The following is a 16,303-nucleotide window of genomic DNA, read 5'->3' on the forward strand; positions in this document are numbered from 1 at the left end:
AGGAACTGTGGTGAGCTGGAAAAATATAACAAAATTCATCAGTCACAAAACTCACTTCCAGTCTGGCTCTGTCACACTTAAGCCATACAACCCTGATAAAACTGCTGACCTTAAATGAGCCTGTTTCCTCATCTGTGAAATCAGTAAAGAACTCCTACCCTCCTTAACTTACATTAAAATATGCAGAAGCGTGCTGAGGCCCAGAGGACACCTTGCAAATAGCCCGTGGGGCTGATATCCCAGTTTCCTCTCCTACCAAAGTCTACCCAGGACTTCCTCTTCACCACCCCAGAAAGTGCATCCCAGCTAGCCACTATTTTCCAGGATCCCAAGGATTGAGTCCCGTTCAGTTTGTTGTCCACACCTGGGACTGCCATTCTGAGGGTGGGGAGGTGGGAGGGGCTGGAGAAACCCTGGAATCAGTCTGGGAACAAGTCCTAACACATGTCACTGTTTGCTTTGTCATCCTGATTCAGTGACTTCATACAAGGAAGGGAGGGAGCAGAAGGCGCTGTTCCCTTCCAGATACCTAAGGAGGCTTCTGACATCTACTGTTTTCCTTGGCACGAGAAGAGCAGGAGCTGGGCTGTGATTTTTAAGGTCTGAGCTAATCTTGGAAGTGGTGAACAGCCCCTCCCACAGCTGGCCAGACTGCTGCTTGGGGAACTGCCTTGAGCAAAGGGGTAGAGAGAGCTGGAATGGGCATCAGATCCCAGGCTGCTGTCCCTGCTCCTCGAAGGGGCTTCAGAACACACTGCCCTATCCATCCCCAGGATCTCACCAATCTTAGTACTAAGAATGCTAAAAATGGGCATGTCACCCAATTAGGGAGAAAAGCCTGAGGCTAGGACAGCTCTTTTTTTTTTTTTTTTTTTTTTTTTTTTTTTTTTTTTTTGAGAAAGAGCCTTGCTCTGTCACCAGGGCTTGGGTACAGTGGAGTGATTTTGGCTCACTGCGACCTCCACCTCCTGGTTCAAGTGATTCTCATGCCTCAGCCTCCCAAAGTAGCTGGGGTTACAGGCAGGCGCCACCACGCCCGGATAATTTTTGTATTTTTAGTAGAGACGGAGTTTCACCATGTTGGCTAGGTTGGTCTCAAACTCCTGGCCCCAGGTGATTTGCCTGCCTCGACCTCCCAAAGTGCTGGGATTACAGGTGTGAGCCACCGAGCCCGGCCTAGGATAGCTCTTGAACTGATTCTTAGCCTGGCTCCTCATGGGACATTCAGCTGGGGTTTACAGAGGCTTCAATGAACACAGGGCCAGAGGGTGTAATCGTCCTCACATACTTATACATTTAATGTATACTTTTTGAGCACCTACTATGTACCAGGCCTCTTGAGGTAATGAGGCAGCCATGTTGTATCAAAAGGCTAGATAGGACCTTTGAGTCACCTTTTTACGACTAGGAGTCCTGTCATCCTTATCCCATTCCCTCTACCATCCTGAAATTAAGGTTTAAATAAATTATTTTGTTGGCCAAAAAATTTGAATTTAGTAATTATTCATTTCCAAGTTTTTGGTAATAACATATCTTCATATCTGCAAATAACTTCTGACCAAATAACACAAGATAAGAGCTAACATTACTACACTGAGTTAATATCCAGTCAGAGTAAAGCAAAGAAATTCAGCATTTTAGCTATCCTGTTTATTCTGGTTGGGCTTTTATAAATTTAAAAAGTAGCTGGCTGGCTCCCTGGGGAATGAGTTTAAGGCTTTAGAAGTGGTGACATACCAGCTGGGTTGAAGGAGAAGTAAGAGTTCACAAGCAGAGAGACAGGATGTTGCAGGCAGAGGAGGCAGAATGGTCCAGGTGCTAATCCTGACACCATCCCCAGGCTGATTGATTCAATCAAGCTGTGGCTTCAATGGATAGGAGCCAGAGTTTGGAATGGAACTAATGACAGCGGAGGTGAGAACCAGAAAGTGTATGGCTGAATGTTCTAGTCTTTCCATATCACAGTCCTGGAGAAATCGAGGCAGGAAATCCCACTGAAGTCCTTTTGGTTCCCAAGGCAGGAGGAGAAAAGAACACAGCGAAGGATAAGCCAAAGTTCTGCCCCAGAACTGGCCTGGAACCTGTCTCCCACCCCGGCTGCCCCACCCTTCAGCTCCAAGAGCACACCATTTATTTTCTATGATTTTAAAAAATTGGCTCATCTCATAAATGTTCCAGAGTTGGAACAAGCTGTGCCATGGAGAAACAAAACTGCTGAGCAAATAAACAAGGCAGGCTGCGAGGCCGGGCAAGGCGCTAGACTTGGGCCCCCAACCAGGTCCATGGGCTTTGGCAAGTCTGTTCCGAGTCTGGGCCTCTGCGTCTTCCTCTCAAATCGGAGGGGTGGGAGCATGGGAATTTTGGGGCTCTTCCAGTTCTGTGATCTAAACAAGTTGCAAGGAGAGGGGAAGAATGCAGAGCTGCCAGTTCAGAAGCCTCTTTACCTTTCACTGCATGGTGAGGCTAAGAGCTGGGAGCAGGGGACATCTCCTTGTAGGCAAACGTTGAAACCAGAGGTCAGCCATTAGCTTGTTCACCCATTCAACATGGAGTGCTGGGTGCTCTGCTACCCCTTCCCTCAAGGAGCACACAAGGAGTTACGAGGTGGTCTAGCAGAGGAGAGCAGGGACAGGACAGTCCCTTCGATACGCAGAGTCCTTGCCTACCCTGGGGCCTTCGTTCCTGCTGTTCCGCCACCTAGATTGTCAACCTCTCCCTCCTTCTGGTTCTTTAGGCTCAGCTTAAATGTTATTTCCTCGGAAGCCTTTCCCTGAGCACCCCGTATATGGCAGGGCCCCCCATCTCTACTGCCACACTCCATTACCCTCACAGAATGCAAACTGTTTGTGATGATGCCTGCTTACTTAGTCATTTATTTTCCATCTTTCTGACTAGAAGATAAGCCATGTGAGAGTAAGAATTCTGTTTGTATTTATCACTTCTGGGCAATTAGCAGCACATACTTGTAGAGTATGTGAATACTTTTTTGGCAGGTACCAGGTTTTTTACATAGACTCACTCATTTAAGTCCTCTTAACCCTAAGAGAGAGACATTGTGTTATTATCTACCTTTTAGGGTAAGGAAACAGAGGCCAAGGGATGAAATATCTTGCAGTTGGGAGCTTGGATTTGAACCTGTCTCTCAGTCAGTGCTGTTTCTACTTCACCATGGTATGGGAGCACATGATGCCAGGCACTGTGCATGGCATTTTGGCTCCCCTTTTTTTTTTTTTACTTTTTGCTTTGGAATAATTTTAATTTACTGAAAAGCTGCAAGACTAGCACATAGAACTCCTTCATACGGGTTCACCAAGTGTTAACACTTTGCTACACTTTAATATTCTGAGTGTGTACATACCTGTTTACACTTATTTTCTTTTTTTGAACCATTTGAGAGTAAGTTGCAGACATTATGTCTTTTACCCTTAAATACTTTCTCAAGAACACAGACGTTCTTTTACATAATCAGGGAATTTAACATTGATATAATACTGTATTTTATTTTATTGTTAGAGACAGGGTCTTGCTCTGTTGCAGGAGTACAGTGGTACGATCATAGCTCACTGTGGCCTCAAACTCCTCCTGGGCAATCAAGCAATTCTCCTGCCTCAGCCTTCTGAGCAGCTGGGACTATATAGATGCACATCACCATGCCTGGCTAATTTTTAATTTTTTTTTGTAGAGACAGGATCATGCTTTGTTGCCCAGGCTGGTCTCAAACTCCTGGCTTCAAGCAATCCACCCACCTCAACCTCCCAGAGTGCTGGGATTACAGGCACGAGCCCCATTTGAAACTATTATTTAATATATACTCAATATTAAAATTTATCCAATTCTCCAATAGTGTCCTTAATAAGAGATTTTTTTCTCATCCAGAATCCAATCCAGATCATACCCTTCCACGTAGTCATTGAATCTCTTTAATTTTCAATTTAGAAGAGTTCCTCAGCCTTTCTTTGTCTTTCATGACATTGATATTTTTCAAGAGTATAGGCCAGTTGTTTTATAGAATGCCCCTCAATTTGGGTTAGTCTGATGTGTGCTCATAATTAGACCCAGGTGTGATGCTGTGTCCTCAGTACATTGTATCAGGAGCCACGTGATCTCTGTTTGTCCCAGGACTGGTGATGTTAACTTTGATCTCATGGTTAAGGAGATATCTGTCCAGTTTCTCCACTGAAAAGTTATTATTTTTCCTTTTATAATTAATAAGTAATGGGAGGGGAATATTTAAGCCTGTGACTATCTCGTTCTTATCAAACTTGCATCCTTTGATGATTCTTGACTGAATCCATTGTTACTATGACAGCTGCAAAATAGAGTTTTTGTTTTGTTTTGTTTTTATATAGAGACAGGACCTCACTCTGTTGCTCAAGCTGGAGTGGCAGGATCATAGCTCACTGTAACCTCAAAACTCCTGGGCCCAAGTGATCCTCCGGCGTCATCCTCCCAAAGTGCTGGGATTGTAGGTATAAGCCACCACACCTGGCCCTAAATCAAAATCTTGGTTCTGATTTTCAGGCTCATGTCTCTATTCCAAGATGATAGGGTAGAATGGAAGGGCAAATGGAGCAGATCTAATTAGATACACAGGTGGTTTCTCAAATGGCTATTGAGGTGGAAGGTGACTGCTATTGACTTTCTGACCTTACTTACTAAGTAAAAAGCTGGAGAATCAGATGGGATTTTACATGATAAAAGGCATTAATTCTAATGGAATGACTTCATTTACCTACCCAGCACTTTCTAAATCTCAAACATGACACCAGCCATTTAGCGTACATGATTTACTTAGTCCTCATGACAACTCTATGAGAGTGTACTGTCTTCATTTTACAGATGAGGAAACTAAGACTCAGAAAGGTTAAGGCATGTGCCTAAAGTCGTACAGCTGGGAAGTGTGTTAAGACTCTGGATTCAAATCAAGATCTGCTGGGCTCCAAAGCGCTTGCTTTTTTCAGTGGGAAGGAGCTCTGGGTGACAGCCTTGATATACATTCCAGGCAATGCCAGTTTTCAACTATTCATCAGCTTAGAAGTGAGGTATGCTCCAAAAGTGCATGTTAAACCTGGGTGTCCAAGTCTTGCAAAAAAGGCTGGTGAGGTCCTCAGTATAGTTATCTATGGCACCAGCCAGGCAGTCCTTAACTTACGGATAACTCTGCTCTATGAGCAGCGCCCTGGCTGGGAGATCCTCTTGGGTCACTCTGCTGTTGACTCCTTCAGCCCAGGTGGCAGAGCCATTGCAGACATTGACTCATCAGTTCTCCTTGCCCAGTATTGCTACATCTCCTGTGCTTAGAAAGGCAGGAAACTGAGCTCTGGTATTTTAGAAAGTCTCTCAACAATAACCTTAATTAAAAGGGGATTTTCCAGTTAACCCTGGAGAATTTCAGTTAACCAAAGACGTATTGTATTCTTGTTCTCTGAAATGTAGTAATCCACATACAGTATGTATTTATGGTAATTCTTATTCACCAGACAATTCAATTAAAGAGGATTTCCCCACTATTTAGAATAAGCCACAGAACCACAGAATTACCAAGTTAAAAAAAGGGGGGGCCTTGGGGATCATTTAGTGGGATCCTTAATTGTACAGATGAGGAAACTGAGGACCCAGAGAAGGGATATAACTTATTGAAGATTATTTAGTTCACTAGTGGCATAACCATAACTAGAAATTCTCAATTCAAAGTGCTTTCTGCCACCTAAGAATTATTACAAAGCAGAGAATCTTTATGTCCAGGGTTACCTGCAGGCTGAACTTAGCCTGCAGCAATATTTTGTTTGGTTTGCACAGTATTTTAGAAGTAGAGAAATTTAAAATCCAAACTTGGTATTTCTTTGAAAAAAAAATGGGACACTCTGAACACACTGGGCCTGATATCAATAAAGGGGGCCTAGGTAGTAACAACTCCTATAGGCTGGGGACTGGGATCTAGACACCACGTCTGGCTACTCCCTATCACTGCACACCTGCCCTGCCTCACCCATTTTATGACCTGCCTGGCCCCTGCAGGCACTGGAATTTGGCTCTCTGCTTCCGGGTGAAGGACGCTTCTTGGTTAATTTTAAAAAGAGCGCTAAAATAGCCAGATTGAAAAATAGGGGCGACCATGAGGAATCAGAAGCACTTGTGTTAAGTGCCGGGTTGTAGCACCAGGGGTCCCAGCTGGCCCTGAGCAAGCTCAGATTAGGGGCTCGGAAAGTCCTCTAGGAGCTTCTCATTTGGGTAAAAAATGTGAAAAGCTGGCCGGGCAAGGTAGCTCACGCCTGTAATCTCAGTACTTTGGGAGGATGAAGTGGGCGGATCACCAAGTTAGGAGTTCAAGACCAGCCTGACCAACATGGTGAAACCCGTCTCTTCTAAAAATACAAAAATTAGCTGGGCGTGGTGGCACGTGCCTGTAATCCCAGCTACTCAGGAAGCTGAGGCAGGAGAATCGCTTGAACCCAGGAAGCAGAAGTTGCAGTGAGCTGAGGCCACTGCACTCCAGCCTAGAGGACAGAGCAAGACTCCATCTCAAAAAAAAAAAAAAAAAAAAAAGAAAAGCTAAATAACCACAGGAGGGATGTCTCTTGGCAAGACTGGAGGACCCAGTGGAGTGAATGGAACAGGCAAGATGTGCTAACGCTGCTCAAAGGGTCTATGTTCAAAGGAGGTCTCTGATGGAGGTGGGTCTTGGTTCAGATGTCAACCCATTTCAGAGGATGGAGAGACTGTGGGCAGAGAAAACAGCCATGGAGCTACTGTGACCGTCAGAGCTGAGGGCTAGGAATAGGTGGATAGAAACGGGAAAAGGAAGGAGGAGTTGGATACCAAAGCAAGTTCCCAAAGGAGGCGTGGACAGGGTTTGGTGCCTACATGGAGGTGGGAGAAGAGGAAAGGAGAGAATTAAAGTTGATTGAAGCTTTGTGCCTGGGTGAGAATGGTCATGTACCAAACAGAAAAGGGAAACCAGCTGGGACAGCTGCTTTGGGGGAAGATGAGGAACTCATTTTTGGATATGTTGAGTTTGAGATTACAACAGGGCTGAAGTTTAGAGTTGTCCAATGGGCAGCTGAAATTGGGACTGGGAGTCAAGAGGTCAGAGCTGGTAACCTAGAGGAGATAACTGGAACCACTAAAAGCAATGAGGTCCTTCTCCCAGAGGCAGGAGGCTGAGGACAGGGAGCTGAAGGCAGCATGGTAAACACTGGGTAATAGGCACCCTTAAAAAAAAGAAAAAAGAAAAAAAAAAAAAGCTCAGGGTTGGGTACAATGGCTCACACCTGTAATCCTGGCACTTTGGGAGGCCGAGGCGGGCAGATCACTTGAAGTGAGGAGTTCGAGACCAGCCTGGCTAACATGACAAAATCCCATCTCTATGAAAAATACAAAAATTAGCTGGGCATGGTGGCCCACGCTTATAATCCGAGCTACTCCAGCTACTCAGGAGGCTTGAACCCGGGAGGTGGAGGCTGCAGTGAGCTGTGCCACTGCACTCCAGCCTGGGAGACAGAGCGAGACTCCATCTTATTAAAAAAAAAAAAAAAAAAAAAGAGGCTCAGGAAAGGAAGAGGAGCCAGCACTAGAGAAGGAGCAATGAGAGGGGCAGGAAGGGAACCAAGCTGGAGTAAAACTGCAGACATCTCCCAAGGCAGGGAGAAGGCGTTAGGACAGTAACCAGAGGGCGCGCCAGAGAAAATGGAAGCTCTAATAAAGACGGAGGAAGGAGGGTTTGCAGGTGGTAGGGACGGAGTCCATGGAGTGGATGAGACTGAGGAGCCCCTTTTAACACCTGTGGGAAAAGAAACTGTGGACAGACAAGCAGGCCGGCTTCCAAGGCTGACTCCCAAGGCTCTGCATTTGCCAGAGGATGGCTCTTGACTGCTCACTCATTATTCTGCAGATAGGCTGGCTCACCTCACATCACTTCCTTATTTTGGACTCAGTTTACCCATCTTTATTTTTTATTTGTTTATTTTGCTGTGTCACCCAGGCTGGAGTGCAGTGGTGCCATCTTGGCTCACTGAAACCTCCACCTCCTGGCTTCAAGTGATTCTCCTGTCTCAGCCTCCTGAGTAGTTGGTATTACAGGCATGTGCCACCATGCCTGGCTAATTTTTGTATTTTTAGTAGAGGTGGGGTTTCACCATGTTGGCCAGGCTGTTCTCAATCTCCTGACCTCAAGTGGTCCGTTTGCCTTGGCCTCCCAAAGTGCTGGGATTACAGGTGTTAGCCACTGTGCTGGGCCGTAGTTTACCCATGTTTAGTTTAAAAAATGACCACACGGCCGGGCACGGTGGCTCATGCCTATAATCCCAGCACTTTGGGAGACAGAGGCAGGCTGATCACGAGGTCAGGAGTTTGACACCAGCCTGGTCAATATGGTGAAACCTCATCTCTACTAAAAAATAGAAAAAATTAGTCGGGTGTGGTGGCGCGCACCTGTAGTCCCAGCTACTCAGGAGGCTAAGGGAGGAGAATTGCTTGAACCTGGAAGGCAGAGGTTGCAGTGAGCTGAGATCACGCCACTGCACTCCAGCCTGGGTGATAGAGTGAGACTCTGTCTCAAAAAAAAAAAAAAAAAACCCACAAAATTTACTGGATGCTGCCCACCCTGAGGGGCAATAGACAAGTGTGAATTACTCGAAGTAAACTAGGCCTTCTCCTTTGTGCAGTGACTCCCTTAGTCTGGTGAGGGAAGCTTTATTACAGTTCCTATTGCACAGATGAAGTGGGGGCTCAGGGAGGCCAAGGGAACGCAACTACTAACTATAGAACTGGAACCCAAGTCTCTTGGAATCCAACTGCGGTGCCTTTTCCACCACCAGATGCTGGCAGGACCCAGGTAATGAACTAGGCCAGGCACTTGAAGAGCAGGCCAGCGAACTCCCTTAGCGGTTTGCAATGTGGCCTCCATCTGCCCACTGTGGGGTAAGAGCCTTACCCATACAAAGGAGTTTTAAAAACATTTATTAAATGTTATAAGGCTGAAGCTGGGGCACGCTGGCTCACGCCTGTAATCCCAGCACTTTGGAAGGCCCAGGAGTGTGGATTGCTTGACGTCAGAGTTCGAGACCAGCCTGAGCAACATGTTGAAACCTGGTCTCTACTAAAAATGTAAAAATTAGCTGGGTGTGGTGGCGTGTGCCTGTAGTCCCAGCTACTCGGGAGGCTGAGACAGGAAAATCGCTTGAAGCCGGGAGATCGCGACACTGCACTCCAGCCTGGGAGACAAAGTGAGACTCTGTCTCAAAAAAAAAAAAAAAAAAAAAAAAAAAAAAAGGTAATGAGACCAATAGAGGGAGAGGGTAGAAGTAGGGGTCGGTGAGTCGACCTCGGAGCTGGGCTTTTATTTAGCCTGGGGTCCTGGTGCCCCTAGGGTGTCAGGAGGTGACGTGCCTGAAGCCACAGGCAGAATCGCAGTGTCTGTGTGGGCTGTCGGCTTGCTCTGGACACTTTCTGGGGACAGGGTGTAAGGCCTTCATCACATCCTCAAAGGGACCCGTGTCCAGAAAAAAACATGTTAAACCTCATGGAAACATGTGCAGTCCCCTGGCCGGATCGGGACACCATGGCGCAGTGCGTCCCGTCCCTGTCACTTTATCCAGATCCCTGCCTAGCAGTCCCTCGTGGCTGGACTCTCTCGCCCAGCGCAGGGGAGAAGCCCTCCGCCCGGGAGCCCGTTTTGGGGCGGGCCTGGCTCAGTGGCTCCGCGAAGGCGCAGGCGCGGCCGGAGGTCGCCGGGCTCGGGCGGGATCGCGCCGCCGCCGGGCCGGGAGGGGGCTGCGGGCGCGCGGCGGATGTCACGGCTTACCTCAGAGCCCGAATTAGCAGGCTGAAAAAATCACAGCAGGAAATAATGTGCTGCCTAAAATAGAAGCATCAACTGGGAGAGAGGCCGGGGAGTAGGTGGCATCTGAGGCTCCCGCCGCGTCCTCCCCAGCGGCTGCTTGACGCGGCGTCGAAGGCGTGTGGGTGGCGCCCGGCCTGAGGGGCCGCGGGGCGGGGGCGGCGCCGGGCGGGAGGAGGCGGCGGGCAGGGCAGCGCCCCTCGCCCCCACCCCCGCTCCCCCAAGCCTCTTTTCTCCCCCTCCCCGCCACCTCCTGCCTTCCTCTCCCCCCTACCCGCTCCCCCCACGACTGGGCTGCTCCTCCTCCACCCACTCCTCCCCACCTGCCCTCACCTCCCCGTCCCTCCCCGCGCCCCAATCCCCGCAAACCTGGGCTGCTCCTGCCCCTTCCACGCCTCCCCGCTCCCTCCCTCTTCTTCCCCTCCTCCCCTCCCCCACCTCCCCTTCACCCTCTTTCTCCCCAAACCCTTCCTCCTTCCTCCCCTTCCCCAAGGCCACCTCTCCTTTCCCCCTTCTCGTGGCCCCCCGTCTTCCCCTCCCATCCCCCACCCCGGCTTTAGTCTCCCCTACACCCCCTTGCCCCTGCCTCCTCACAGTCCGCTACTTACCCTACTGCCTCCCTCCGGGGGCCCCTTGGGTCCCTGGGGCCTCTCTGTCTGTCTCTCTGTTTTCTCCCATTCCAGCCCCTGGTGACCAGGCCCCGCCCCTCGGCTGGGGTCGGCCCCGCACAGTAAGCTGCCTGGGAGCCCTCATTGCCTTTCTGGGCAACCCAGCTAAAGGTTCCCCAGCAGCTGCAGCCCTGGAGGTCAGCGTTGCCCTGGCTGACGTCAGGGGCCCCTCCTCACCGCCCACCTCTGCACCTTCCCCATCCGTTCGGGGAAGGCCCCCCCGCAGGATGGCATTCCTTTCCCAGGGTCTCCCTCAGGAAAGGTGAGAGGAAGCAAAAGCTGGGTCTGCAAACAGGGCTGGCCCTCTCGACGGCCACATCCGCGGGGATGACCCTCAGAGGTGCTCCCCAACTGGCTGGGAGGTTCCTCCAGCTGGGCCCTCTGCTACAGAGCCGGGTCAAGGGCAAACAGCCATGTACAAAATGGCAAGAGGCGGCCCTTCCAGAGCATGTATGTGTGCATATTCACTCCTTCAAACCTCACAACTCCATCAGCGAGGCACTTTTATTGTCCCCATGCTACAGATGACAAAACTGAGACAAAAGATGAATCAGCTTGGCAGTGTTCACAGTGCCAGCCTGTGGAAAAGCCAGAATCCAGAATCCAGACCCAGGCCCTGCCTGCGGCGTCCTGGCTCTTACTGACATCTAAACAGCCACTGCCTCTTAGCTTAGTGCTCTTCCTTCTAAAAAGTGAGTTTTGCCTTTGTTTTCGTTTTTCCTGAAAATAAGCGTGAACATTACAGGTGCTTGGAGATTTTCAGTTTTTAAAAGATCCAATATTCTTATTTTTACTTCTCTGGGTGTCTTCCCTGCCAGCTGTTGCTCTCCTGAAAACATCCTCGCTCATTTTTCCAGTTCCCAGTGCCCTGCGTCCTCACTGCCGTCTGGAGTGGAAGGAGCATTCGTGCGTGCTGCAGGGCCTTGCCCACACACATATGTGCGGCACTCCTTCCCGCCTGCCTCCTGCCTCTGTGTTGCCCTGGGCCTGACAGCTTCTGATTTGCCAAACAGAATCATAAGGAGAGGTGTGTGGCTGATGTGGCATCCGGCAGGCTTGGTTCCCTGGAGACTGCTTGTTATTGGAATAAGCAGTAAGACATAGTGGCTGAGATTGTGAGTAGGAGAGTAGAGGCCTCCACAGACTAAAAGAAATGTCAGAATAAAATAATAATATAGCTAGTATTCGTGACTACTTACTAAATGCAAGGCTTCGTGCCAAGTATTTTCCAGGAATTATGTCGTTTAAGTGACACAATAACCCGATGACACTGATATCATCAGCATTTGACAGAAAACTCAAGGTCATGTAAGATTTAGAGCGGAGATTCTGATGCTCTTAACCAGCATGCTCACTGCACACGAAAACAGTAATGGTTTCTGTGTTTGATACGTATTCATTGTGAAAGATGAAAACAACACAGAAGTGTATGCAATAAAATATAGACATTCTTCTCCCGTAAGCCCCCTCATAGACTTTAATACATGTATACATTTTTTTTTTTTTTTTTTTTTTTCTGAGGTGGAGTCTAGCTCTTGTTGCCCAGGCTGGAGTGCAATGTTGCGATCTTGGCTCACCACAAACTCCACCTCCCGGGTTAAAGTGATTCTCCTGCCTCAGCCTCCCGAGTAGTTGAGATTATAGGCGCCCGCCAACACATTCAGCTAATTTTTTGTATTTTTAGTAGAGACAGGGTTTCACTGTGTTGGTCAGGCTAGTTATGAGCCTCTGACCTCAGGTGATCCACCCGCCTTGGCCTCCCAAAGTGCTGAGCTGCGTGAGCCACTGCGCCTGGCCACATATACATTTTAAGATACCTAATATCATACCATCATATTCTTCAGTGGGTATCCTGACACATGTGCCCTGACATCAGGGCACACCTGATGGTTATTTCCAGAATTCTTATGGAATTGGTGAGTCAGAAGGTATAAACATTTCGGTCACATGTTGAAATGGAGAAATTATTGTTTTATTTAAAGCCATAAACTGTTTCTCAGGCTGGAGTGCAGAGGCATGATCTTGGCTCACTGCAACCTCAGCCTCCCAGTTCAAGCAATTCTCCTGCCTGAGCCCCTTAAGTAGCTGGAATTACAGATGCATGTCACCTTATCTTTGTATTTTTAGTAGAGATGGGTTTCCACCTTGTTGACCAGGCTGGTCTCGAACTCCTGATGTCAAGTGATCTGCCCCCTTTGACCTCCCAAAGTGCTGGGATTACAGGTGTGAGCCACCATGCTTGGCCTAATTAGTACAGTCTTAAAGCAATTTGTTAACATGTACCGAGAGACTTTAAAATGTTCACACCTTTTACCTCATAGCAATTCCATTTATGGAAATCTCTCTATCCCCAGAGAAAGAAATAAATGAAAACCGCAATATCTGTCATTATGTTAGTCATATTTAGGGCATAAATTAAATGTCCTCCAATAAGGAAATGAAATTAAGTAAGTCATGAAAACATTAAGAACCTCTCCTTGCTGGAATATTACATAGTCATTAAAATGATGGTTATGAAGAGTAAAAATGTGGTGGAAGTTCTTAGAACATAAAGTCAAATTTATTTATTTATTTATTTTGAAATGCAATTCTTTATTAGAACTCGTTTGTGTTTGCAACCATTCAACAGAAGGGGTAAAACAAAAACAATTCACGTCATCATTCCCCCACCCCCAACCCCATCTTCTGGGGCTTAAGTGTATCGGGCTTCCACTTAACCCCTGACTGGCTCTGGTTCCAGGGCCTTCATAATCTAGTAACTGGGTCCCGGGCATCCACGTAAAGCCACTGGGTCTGTGCCTTGCTGGCAGCTTCGGGAGATCGCTGGGTCCCTGACTCACTGGCAGCCTTGAGGGACTGCTGGGTCCCGGCCTCCCGCACCTCCACCGGAGAACCCTATGACCCAACCTCCCAGACCTCCACCGAACGCTGGGTCCCGGCTTCCTGGACTTTTAGTGAAGACCGCTGGCTTTTGGCCTTCCGAGTGGTTACATCCTGGGCGAAGGCCTTTTCTGAGCCTTTCGGTGATAGCCAAGTTCCCGATCATCTTGATTGTGTCCTCCTGGTAAGAAGGCCTCCCGAATATCAGATCTCAGCCTCGCCGCTGGGGTCCAAGTGATTCCCGTCAATCAGGATTTGGGACAGACCCTGGGCTTGCGGGATGCGCTCTCCGTCCCTGCCGAAGATCTTTTCCACCAGCCAAACCTCAAGGCGAACTACCTTCGGATTCTTCAGAAACTCGGAGTGGAACCAGGAGAACTGCCTGGGGAGCTGACCGAGCATCGCGAATGACATTGCTTTTGGCAAATTTAAAAAGTAATGTACAAAATGGCATATATTGTATGATTACAACTGTGTGAACAGAAATTGTAAAGAAATAGTAGCAAAATGATATCAATAGATATGTTAGTGTATTGAGATTAATGTGGTTTTTCTTCTCTCTTTTTTTTTTTTTTTCTGAGGCAGAGTCTTGCTCTATCTCTCAGGCTGGAGTGCGTTGGTGGTTGGTGCAGTTTCAGCTGACTGCAGCCTCTGCCTCAGGGTTCAGGAGATTCAACTGCCTCAGTCTCCTAAGTAGCTGGGATTACAGGTGTGTGTTACCACGCCCAGCTAATTTTTGTATTGTTAGTAGAAACGGGGTTTCGGGGTTTCACCATGTTGGCCAGTCTGATCTCGAACTCCTGACCTCAGGTGATCCGTCTGCCTTAGCCTCCCAAAGTGCTGGAATTACAGGCGTGAGCCATGGCGCCCAGCTGGGTTTTCTTTTTTGTTTTCTAATGTGGTTTATTTTTGTAGTAAAAATTATATTTACTTAAGGACTGGAAAATAGATGGAAATTATCAGAAGACTTCCTTTTTCCTCTCTGGATTTGAGTTTCTACTCCTACGAAATGAAGCAAGCAGTGAGCCTGGAATTAGATGACTTCTAAGTTATCCCAGTTTTGGTATTGCATATTTTCTTATATAATCAGGTGGCTCTGCTGCTGATTCAAAGCCAAAATTCAGTCTTCACATTGGAAACAGGTCAGGCCAGAACGTGTTCTGTGACCATTAGCCTAGGCTATTCCTGCATATATCAAAGTATCCACATTAATTGGAAGAAAAAGGAAACGATGCTGTTTGGGTCTGTGTAGACGCACCTTCAGGCTTGGTGTTCCCACTGGAAAGTAGAGGGGACCAGGCTTGGGAGTCCTGGGACCAGATGTTTAGAACAGTGGCTTCTTGATTCATCTCTCTTTGAGGGTCTGTGTTCCTCACTCCCCCTTCTATCAGCCCAGATACAGATGCTGTGTGAGGTGTTCCCACGGCCATGCCTTGCTCCGTCTGCAGTGACAAGGCATGGTTGGAGACTGTGTTTCCTCTGCTGGGTGGAGAGCTCTTTGAAGGCAAGGACTGGGTTTTTATCCCAGTACCTGAACAGTGAATGAATGAATGTGAGCATGAAGAAAGCCTATTACATAAGAGACTCAGTGGGATTTCACTGAACCTGTGAAGTAAGTGAGGCTAGCAGTCAGAGGCATGTGGTGAGGTCATAGGTTTGTAGGGGTGTTTGTGTGTGTGTGTGTGTGTGTGTGCACGTGCATGTGTGTGCACACGCATGTATGTGCATGTGTATCTGTGTGTGCATGCGTGTGTGCGCGTGTGTGTATGTGCTTGTGTGTGTGTGTGTGTGTGTGTGTGTGTGTGTGTAGAGAAGGGGCAAGACTGGAAGAATGCCGCTATGCTGGCACAGCCTTCGTCAGAGCTCTGAAAGGGGCTGAGTGGGCTCTGACTCAGCTCCATGACTCATTCACTGTATTGCTGTCTCCATCCTCTGGGCACATCCTCTGGACCATTTCAGCTCAGTCTCAAGTGGAGGAGTTGAGATTTGGGCCAGCACCTCCGGATGACTCACCTGGCTGAGCTGGAAGGAAGGGGCCTAAGCCCCACCATCCTGCACCCCCTTGTCACCACCCCGTCTCTCTAGGGGTTTTCATGCAGACACGTACCTCACAAATAGGTTATGGCTGCTCCAGTGATAATGCTCCCTCCCCACCCAAAGCATGACCCGCCCATCACCTTCCTAGCGCAAATGCCACAGTTTCCCCAGGCCCCTCACATACTTGTTCCCCTGCGCTTCTTGTGGGCCTCTGAGGTCAGCTGATAAGGAAGCTTATAAGGCTCTCTTAGACCATTGGTCATTTTATTCTTCTTGACTTCTTACAAACTTTTTTCAGTTTACAAAATAGTTTTACATCCCCTTTCTCATTTGATTCTCTCTCAGACCCTAGGAAGCCTTGTAGGAAGGCAAAGATCCCCATTCTTCAGGGATGGATGTGGGAGCTCTGCTAATCCTTTCACTAGTAAAGGGATCAGTGAAGGGCATTGCTAGACCAAGGAATGCCGGGCAGGGCGGGTGGGGCAGCGGACAGTGGGATGGTGGGCTGGAGGCATTTGGTGGGACAGGGGGCTGGAGAAGAGGTACAGTGTTGGCAGTTGGTGACATGACAAGAAATGTGGCTATATGAGAGCAGAAGACAAGCAAGATGTTTTGACTTTATCACAAGACCAAGAGGAAGCCATGGAAGGGTCTCATGCAGAGGAGCGCCATGGTCAGACTTTTAGAAACTCACCCCCGGGTGTGATATGGGCAGGGAACTGGGGCAGGGCAAGCTGGAGGCCGTCTCCATTATTCAGATAAGAGCTGGCAGAGGTGGCAGAGTCTGCCTGTGGGCAGTGGTAGGGGGGCGGGACAGGGACAGAAAGGCTCCTGGGATGGTGTCTAGTAGGCACATGAAAATAGGGGTCTGAGGCTGTTT

At 48.4% G+C, this 16,303-nt stretch overlaps 1 pseudogene; it reads right to left on the bottom strand.

The window, feature by feature from the left end:
* Positions 1-13,207: 13,207 nt before the first annotated feature.
* Positions 13,208-15,686, bottom strand: LOC120368096 (uncharacterized; annotated as a pseudogene).
* Positions 15,687-16,303: the final 617 nt, after the last annotated feature.

This window comes from Saimiri boliviensis, chromosome 1 (assembly GCF_048565385.1).
Source record: "Saimiri boliviensis isolate mSaiBol1 chromosome 1, mSaiBol1.pri, whole genome shotgun sequence".
NCBI classification, from domain to species: domain Eukaryota; kingdom Metazoa; phylum Chordata; class Mammalia; order Primates; family Cebidae; genus Saimiri; species Saimiri boliviensis.